An 8,942-nucleotide genomic window follows, 5' to 3' on the forward strand; every position below is an offset into this window, starting at 1 on the left:
GAAACGGTAGGGGAACAACAGTTCTATGAGCATGTCAGGAACCACGAGGATCTCACACACGAGACAAACACACTTGAACCCGGCGATCGACACAGGAAGCCCAGGTCCAAGACAAGCAACAGAGTAAGCACGCCCAGAATTCGCAACGGAAGAATTGAGAACACGGACACCCTCAAAGCCGACCACCGGCATCGAACAAGGACAGCGGCAGTCACAATCTCACAGCCCAGCAACACGGGAAACAGCTGGAGCTTACCTTTTAATTCGTTTTAATATTTTGTTAAGAACTTCTTGATTAGGTCAATTTTTATACCCGTACTCAAAAAAGAGTTAAGGGGTATATTAGATTTGTGGTAGAAGTGGATGTGTGTAACGCAGAGAAGGAAACGTTTCCGACCCCATAAAGTATATATATTCTTGATCAGCATCAATAGCCGAGTCGATATAGCCATGTCTGTCTGTCCGTCTGTCTGTCCGTCTGTCTGTCTGTCTGTCCGTCTGTCTGTCCGTCTGTCTGTCTGTCCGTCTTGTTGAGCGCCTAGCTCTCAGAGACTATAAGAGCTATGGTAACCAAATTTGGTTTCCAGACTCATGTGATATCACACTGCTACAAGTGTATTTAAAAATTTCGCCCCGCCCCCTTCCGCCCACACAAAGGACGAAAATCTGTGGCAGGCACATTTTTAAAGATACGATAAAACTAAAAACGCAGTATCGTAGAGAATGACCATATCTACCAGACTGCCGAATCTGAATCAGATCAGATCATAATTATAGCCAGAATGAAGAAATTAATTTTCTGTTGCTTCCCCTCCCCCTCTCACCAACGACAACGCAACTCATTTTCCTTCTCGCTCGCACACTCTGCCGCGTTCAGTGCGCGAGCAACCCCTAGCGGAGGAGATGTAGAATCTGATTGGAACATGTACAATCTACATGTTAGATGTAGAATATACATTGTATATGTAGATGTAGATATCATATGTAGCAAAAAAATGTAAAATTAAAAATTTTTTTTTTTCTATGATTCTTAAAAATCATAAGCTCAAAAATGTATATACTGACTGAGTACGGGTATAAGTAGAGTCGCGTCCCCAGAAACGACTCACACGTTCCTTCTCGTTATTATTATTATCTGGTTTGACCATATTTATAGCTGGTTTAGGGGCTCTCGATCAACAACTCTACCCATTCTGCATTATTTCGCAAGCAGCGAAAACAACAGCACGAAATTATCGGTCACCCACTTCTTGGCGATATTTCGCAACCACTCGGCCTCGAAACATCGATCCAAATTCAGATATCACCTTCGCGATGCGGAAGTAGCAAAAACCCAATTCCCAACTGCAGCCCGCGCCTACTGCGATGCAGCCTAAGCTAAACACTCTCATCAAAACGCACTGACCCACTAAGCAATTGTCAACGAAGCACCAAGCTTCGACCCACTTACCACGCCCCACAATAATCACCCAATAATCATAAGCTAGCAATAAGCAATTATTTCCGGGTCTCAGATGCGATCGCCACCTGCATAAAAGGGCCAAGATCGGCCGAAAGAGCAGGCAGTCCATCAGCCCACACCCACACAAGAGCCAAGCCAAACACCACACTACGCAGTCCTCAGCCCAACCGACCACAGTCCAACGTAAACAATTAAGCGAATACACAAGAAAGGCCAAGAACCACAAAACTACCACAGCTACGCAGTTCCTCTACAAATTTTCTTGTAGCGGACATCAGCGCACCACATAATCAATCACAGACCAGCAAGTCTCAGAACGTAAACAATTAAGCGAATAAAGACAGTAAAGAAAAAACCAACAACCACAAAACTACCGCGTCGTAATTTTTCTCCTCTGGCCTACTGCATTTAAAGGCCAGCCCGAAACCTGAAGTTCCTCTACAAATTTTCTTGTAGCGGACCCTGGACAGACTGAAGCATATCCCAGCCTGAAATAGGAACCTTAGGAACCTTACATGGCTTATATGGATATGGGAATGTTTCCCATATAGCTTCAGCATGATATGAGTATGAAGCAAAGATATGATATGATTATTTCATATGATATTTCGTATGATATTGGGCAATCATACATTGATACAAGATACAAGTTTAAAGTGGTTATTATAAAATAACAGCATGATATGATGTGACGGCTCATATTTTCGTGCTTTATATTTCGACCAATTTATGTGCACAGCACTGTAGCTGCAGCTGTATGTGTGCGGTAGAAAGCTTTAGTCGGTCGAGTGAGCTTTATGCTTTAAATTAGATCGTATATGATCCAGACCGTGTGCTTTAGAAGCGTGGGTGGGAAAAGTAAAGGAAAAAACCGAAGCTTAGGCCTTAGATCATTCGATCGTGTGAGGGCGTAGCTGCGAGACAACAAGTGCATACGAATTTTGAAGAACACGTGCCTATTTTTTGTTGGTTAAATTCTGCAAAAAGAAAAACATTATAAAACAGCAGTGCATCGTTGCTAGCCGCACTAAAGCAGAAGATATAATCTGAGTGCAATAATACGTGCTAAAATTCTTATCGGAAATATTGATCCAAAAGTGATACCTAGTCCCATCAGGGACTTTTTTTCCTATTATGTAACACACATGACATGTGGACTAATAAAATTTTGTGTTTTCTGAAAGGGTCTTTGTTATATGCCAATTAAAGGCAAAGTTTGCTTCGGTTTGCGCCCATATACATCATTGATTGGAGATCTAGCTTCAGAGAAGTTTTCTAGAGGTGTTTTCCATCGACCTTTTTTATACCCGTACTCAAAAAAGAGTTAAGGGGTATATTAGATTTGTGGTAAAAGTGGATGTGTGTAACGCAGAGAAGGAAACGTTTCCGACCCCATAAAGTATATATATTCTTGATCAGCATCAATAGCCGAGTCGATATAGCCATGTCTGTCTGTCCGTCCGTCCGTCCGTCCGTCCATCCGTCTTGTTGAGCGCCTGGATCTCAGAGACTATAAGAGTTAGGGTAACCAAATTTGGTTTCCAGTTCCATTTCGATTCTACATCTCCTCCGCTAGGGGTTGCTCGCGCACTGAACGCGGCAGAGTGTGCGAGCGAGAAGGAAAATGAATTGTGTTGTCGTTTTCTGGATGGGGAAGGGGAAGCAACAGAAAATTAATTTCTTCATTCTGGCTATAATTATGATCTGATCTTATTCAGATTCGGCAGTCTGGTAGATATGGTCATTCTCTAAGATACTGCGTTTTTAGTTTTATCGTATCTTTAAAAATGTGCCTGCCACAGATTTTCGTCCTTTGTGTGGGCGGAAGGGGGCGGGGCGAAATTTTAAAATACACTTGTAGCAGTGTGATATCACATGAGTCCGGAAACCAAATTTGGTTGCCCTAGCTCATATAGTCTCTGAGATCTAGGCGCTCAACAAGACGGACAGACAGACAGACAGACGGACAGACAGACAGACAGACAGACGGACAGAATATATATACTTTATGGGGTCGCAAACGTTTCCTTCTCTGCGTTACACACATCCACTTTTACCACAAATCTAATATACCCCTTAACTCTTTTTTGAGTACGGGTATAAAAAAGGAAAATGCCAAGAACCAGACGTAAGCCGTCGAGAAAAATCAACGAAGTGGAAACAAGAATCGAAAAGGAGAATCTGCTGCTGCTGGATGAAAATTTGTCCGAGACGGAGCAAGATCGCAAAACCGGGTTGATCCCAGAAGAAAACAAGGTAGCAATGGCTGAGGGAAGCGTGGCAAACATCGACGCCAGGGTGCAACAAATGATGCAACTGTTAACCCTGAAAATAGAGGTAGATGAACGCAGAGATAACCAAGTGAAAATATCGGCGAGTAATTTCGAGAAAATTCTTAGCGACTTCGATGGATACTCTATCCCTCTGCAACAGTGGTTCGACATTTTCGAGAATAATGCGGAGGCTTACGAACTGTCGGATAAGCAAAAATGTGTTCAGGCCCGTGGCAAGATGTGTGGCGCGGCTAAGTTTTTTTTGGAATCCGAGTGCGTGTCTTATTTTGACGATCTGAAAGACAGATTAATAAGCGAATTCGAAACGAGTACAAATAGTGCGGATATTCACCAAATGTTGAGAAATCGTAAAATGCGGAAGTCGGAGACATTCCATGAGTATATGCTATAGAGGTGGAAAAACATCGATGAGACCATCGATGCATCGATGTTTTTGAAATTTGTATAAGCATCGATGTTTTTTGTCTAAACATAGATGTTTTGTTGTTATGTTTTTGCCGTCTCTATGAAAGAAAAACATAAAGAGAGAAGAAGATTAAGCGCAAAATGTATGTCGTTAATGGAGCTATTTGTTATTTATATTAAAACCCTCTTTTATATATAGCTTATAAATTGTCTTCGTTTGGATTGGAAGTAGCCTGTGCAGTGTGCAATTATTGAGCGATGGAAAAAAATCTTAAGAGTAAGTTATTCACGTTATTCAACAATAGAGTAAACGCACATGTGCTTTTTCACATGCACACACATACATACATATGTATGCATAAAATATTAATAAATATATTATTTCTATATCATAGGAACTTCAAAGGAAAACTGTGAGGCTGGACCTTTGAAAAGCAAACGTGAATACTCAATGATTGCGAATGATCGCAATTGACGTGCATCCGTTTAGTGTTGTCAATGATAGAGGATTTCGTGAGTTGTTAGCAGAAATGGACCCCCGCTACAAGTTACCAAGCAAAACCCATTTCCGTAACGTAGCGATTCCAAACGCATATGCAGATTTGAAAACAAAACTTAAATTTGCCTTGGATTGCGTGGAAAATGTGGCGATCACAGCCGACGGATGGACGTCCATGGCAAATGAGGGCTACTTAACCATAACTTGCCATTTTATAAATTCGGAATTCCAGCTAAATTCAGCCGTACTGTCCACAACGACTCTGATAAACCAAACTAACCACACGGCTGCCAATATCGCAGAATCGATTCGAGTGGTTTTAGTAGAGTGGGGTCTAGTGGAGAAAGTTGTTTGCATTGTGACAGACAATGACGCTTCGATGAAAAAGGCTTGTGAGCGTCTCGGAATTACACATTTCCCTTGTTTTGCCCATACACTTAACTTGCTGATTCAAGATGTGCTAAAAATAGACATTCTTGATCCAGTTTTGTCGAAATGTAAAGCTATTGTTACTTTTATGAAACGCAGCCCTATTGGAATGGCAAAATTTAAACAGGCACAGGATGTTGAAAATCCGATGGGTTTAAATTCAAGAAGTGGCTACTCGTTGGAACAGTGCGTTCGCCATGGTTAAAAGGCTCTTAGATACTAACGACACATTATCAACCGTCTTGCTTAGTTTGCCTAAGCGCCACTACCATTTTCCGTAGAGGAAATTGATATTATGAAGGAATTAGCTGAACTCCTTTCTCCGTTCCAAGAAGCAACTGTCGCAATTTCCGGCAGCAAGTATGTAACCATATCTCTGGTTATTCCACTTACTTGCGAAATACAGCAAAAGCTGAACAACTTAAAATCGAAACTAAAAACTGTAGAAGTTCTAAGTGCCTTAAAATTCTTATATACTCGTTTAAACACAAGGTTCCTTCACTACGAAACACGAACTGTTGCTCAAATAGCAACAATAATTGATCCACGCTTTAAAAAGGAGGGATTTTTAACGATTACGAATGCAGATCAAGCAGCTACTGCTTTGGAGAAGGAAATTGATAATTTCTTGTCGAAAACTCCACAGGAACTTCAAACACTATCCGAACCTTCACCGAATCCAACATTTTCTTTTCTGCAAAACAAAGTAAAGGTTAAAGTTAAATCAACTCGCGCGGATGCCATTATGACTTTAAGACAACATCTGGAAAACCTTAACGAGCCCAAGGAAACTGATCCTCTCTTATATTGGAAGGTAATACTAATATTTCAATTGAAATACTTTTAAATTCCTAGTTACATTTTTAGTGGATGAATACAGGCGGCATGATGCCATTTAAAGCTGCAGCCCGAAAATATTTTTGCGTCCCGGCAACATCCTGCGAGTCAGAGAGGATGTTCAGCAAGGCTGGACAAATTATTTCCGAACGTCGTAGTCGCCTTAAGCCGGAAGTGGTGGACCAGTTATTATTTCTAAACAAGAATCAGGACTTGTTTTAAAATCTGGGAAAATTACCTTTTTTTTTGTATATTGTTCTGAATGGATTTTGATCTCAAATGAAATAAAACTGTTATTTTTTATAATTTTAATCATATGCTTTGCAGTATTGTATGTATTTTAAAAAATTTTTTTTGTTATCTTGCAAAACATCGATGTTTCATCGATGTTTTTCACTAAAACATCGAAAACATCGATGTCTCCAAACATCGATGTTTTTCCACCTCTAATATGCTAAGCATGTAAAAGTTGGCAAACGTCGGCAGTGTTGAAGAGGAAGCAGTATTGCGCTATATCATAGACGGGTTGCAAATAAAAAACGAGAAGGAACGTGCGAGTCGCTTCTGGGGACGCGACTCTACTTATACCCGTACTCAGTCAGTATATACATTTTTGAGCATATGATTTTTTAGAATTTTAGAATTACAAAAAAAAAATTTTAAATATTATATTTTTTTGCTACATCTGTTATCTACATCTACATATATTATGTATATTATACATCTAACATGTAGATTAAACATGTACCATTCATATTCTACATCTCCTCCGCTAGGGGTTGCTCGCGCACTGAACGCGGCAGAGTGAGCGAGCGAGAAGGAAAATGAGTATCGTATCTCTGGCAGGGGGAGGCAGAGGAAGCAACAGAAAATTTCTTCATTCTGGCTATAATTATGATCCGATCTGATTAAGATTCGGCGGTCTGATAGATATGGCTATTCTCTACGCTACGGCGCTTTTAGTTTTATCGTATCTTTAAAAGTGTGCCTGCCACAGATTTTCGTCCTTTGTGGCGGTGGAAGGGGGCGGGGCGAAATTTTGAAATACACTTGTAGCAGTGTGATATCACATGAGTCTGGAAACCAAATTTGGTTAGCCTAACTCTTATAGTCTCTGAGATCCAGGCGCTCAACAAGACGGACGGACGGACAGACAGACATGGCTATATCGACTCGGCTATTGATGCTGATCAAGAATATATATACTTTATGGGGTCGGAAACGTTTCCTTCTCTGCGTTACACATATCCACTTTTACCACAAATCTAATATACCCCTTAACTCTTTTTTGAGTACGGGTATAAAAATGACACCATACAAAAAATAATAAAGTACTACAACAATTTTTAAATCCCGAAATGTATCAGAAACAGTCATTTTGGTTGACAGCCTAAATCAAAAGTTCAATTTTGTCGAGTAGTGTAATCTTCATGTTATATGTGTCGGGGGCAGAAAATCTGGGTGCTCTTCCTCCTGCATTGTGGCACTTGAGCGCAGTGAGTCGCGGCTATGTGTTCTCTCCTTTTGTTATAATATTGAAATTATGTTTATTTAGTCAATATAAATAAGTGGAAACAATGTTATTTTAATTACATATCGATACTATATATATTCTCGATAGTTAAGTGTATTCACAAAGAAGAAGGCAGACGCCAAGAATATATAGAGAGCCTGATGGAAGTTTATGTTACTAAAACAAATGTGTCTTAATTATTACATGGTGTCAGAAGTTACCTATTTCAAATCGTCGAAATGTATTCGAATGAGCGAGCGTTGCCAGAACTCGACTGTGCAGATATGTCAAATGAATGGCCAAAGTGGAAGAGTACATTTCTTATGTACCTAATCGCAAATGGCAAAGATGTGGAAAATGAGCCAAAAAGAAAACTGCAACATTCATATGGCTTTCTGGATCAGAAGCAACAGAAATTTACAACACTTTATTTCCAAATAATGGATCTGCAAACGATATGATTGGATCAAATGTGCCGCAAGTGTCGTCAAATGCCACGACAGGAGAAAACGTGGAAGCAACATCTTCATCAAATACACAGATCGTTCGTACACTGAAGGTGGTACTAGCGTAATGGATAACGATTTGTAGGATAGATGTTTTACCCAGAGATTGACCAGCACGCTATTATTCCGGCTACTGTCTCGTCGGCAAAAGGATGGTATTCTTTTCTTGACAATTCTGAGACCTACGCGTATATATATATAATTTAAGAGCGTGAGAAAACATTTAAAGCCATAAACATAGACCTTTACAGAACCGGAGAGAAAACAAAACTGATGCCCGATAGACTCTATTTATACCCACACGTAACACAAACGAACGTACTCTTCCTCAGATGGTATGGAGGAACACGCCCACCCTTCCTAGGTCATATTTTTCCAGTGCTATCAAATCACTATGACCCCTTTATCAAGGCAGAAAACTACAGGGGCTGGGTATCGGAGATCATAAGATATTTTTTTTTATCTAAACATTATAAAATTGATTTATTAAAAGTAAAATTTAGATTTAAATACTAAAATATTAGCTCTAAACATTTATAACTACAATAATTCCCCCAGAAATATTCTGTCTATTCAAACGTTTCATTTAATTCCCCTTCTTCGAAATTCTCTTTGTTTCCCCGCCATGCTGTACAACAGCTGATCGCTCTCTTCGAAAACCAAGCTCTGGGCTCGTTCCCTTATATGGTCATTGACCTATGTAAACTTATGCTTCTACTAAAATTTGGTATAAATGAAATAGATTCACATCGGTGAAACCGATTAGAAAAATTATAGGCCCTATTTAAATCTTTCTCACTCTGTTGCGGTCCATCGGCGAAAGCGCTTTCACGATGCCTGCTGTTGGTTTGGAAGGTTAGCGATTTGTTAAATGGTTTTCACTGAATTCACTATTTCATTTTTTTTTCCCCCCCCACCAAAAAAAATTCAAACTAAAGAGAATAACGCACTTAAACTTTAACTATTAACTAATTCTCTAAGTTATATCGTTCGAGGT

At 39.8% G+C, this 8,942-nt stretch overlaps 1 long non-coding RNA gene across 1 annotated transcript; it reads left to right on the forward strand.

Annotated features, from left to right (window-relative positions):
• Positions 1-4,273: 4,273 nt before the first annotated feature.
• LOC111081941 lies at positions 4,274-5,231 on the forward strand. Its single transcript, XR_002608683.2, has 3 exons — positions 4,274-4,304; positions 4,361-4,438; positions 4,557-5,231. It is a non-coding gene; the product is annotated as an uncharacterized LOC111081941 (long non-coding RNA).
• Positions 5,232-8,942: the final 3,711 nt, after the last annotated feature.

This window comes from Drosophila obscura, unplaced genomic scaffold, assembly GCF_018151105.1.
Source record: "Drosophila obscura isolate BZ-5 IFL unplaced genomic scaffold, ASM1815110v1 contig_213, whole genome shotgun sequence".
Classification (NCBI taxonomy): domain Eukaryota; kingdom Metazoa; phylum Arthropoda; class Insecta; order Diptera; family Drosophilidae; genus Drosophila; species Drosophila obscura.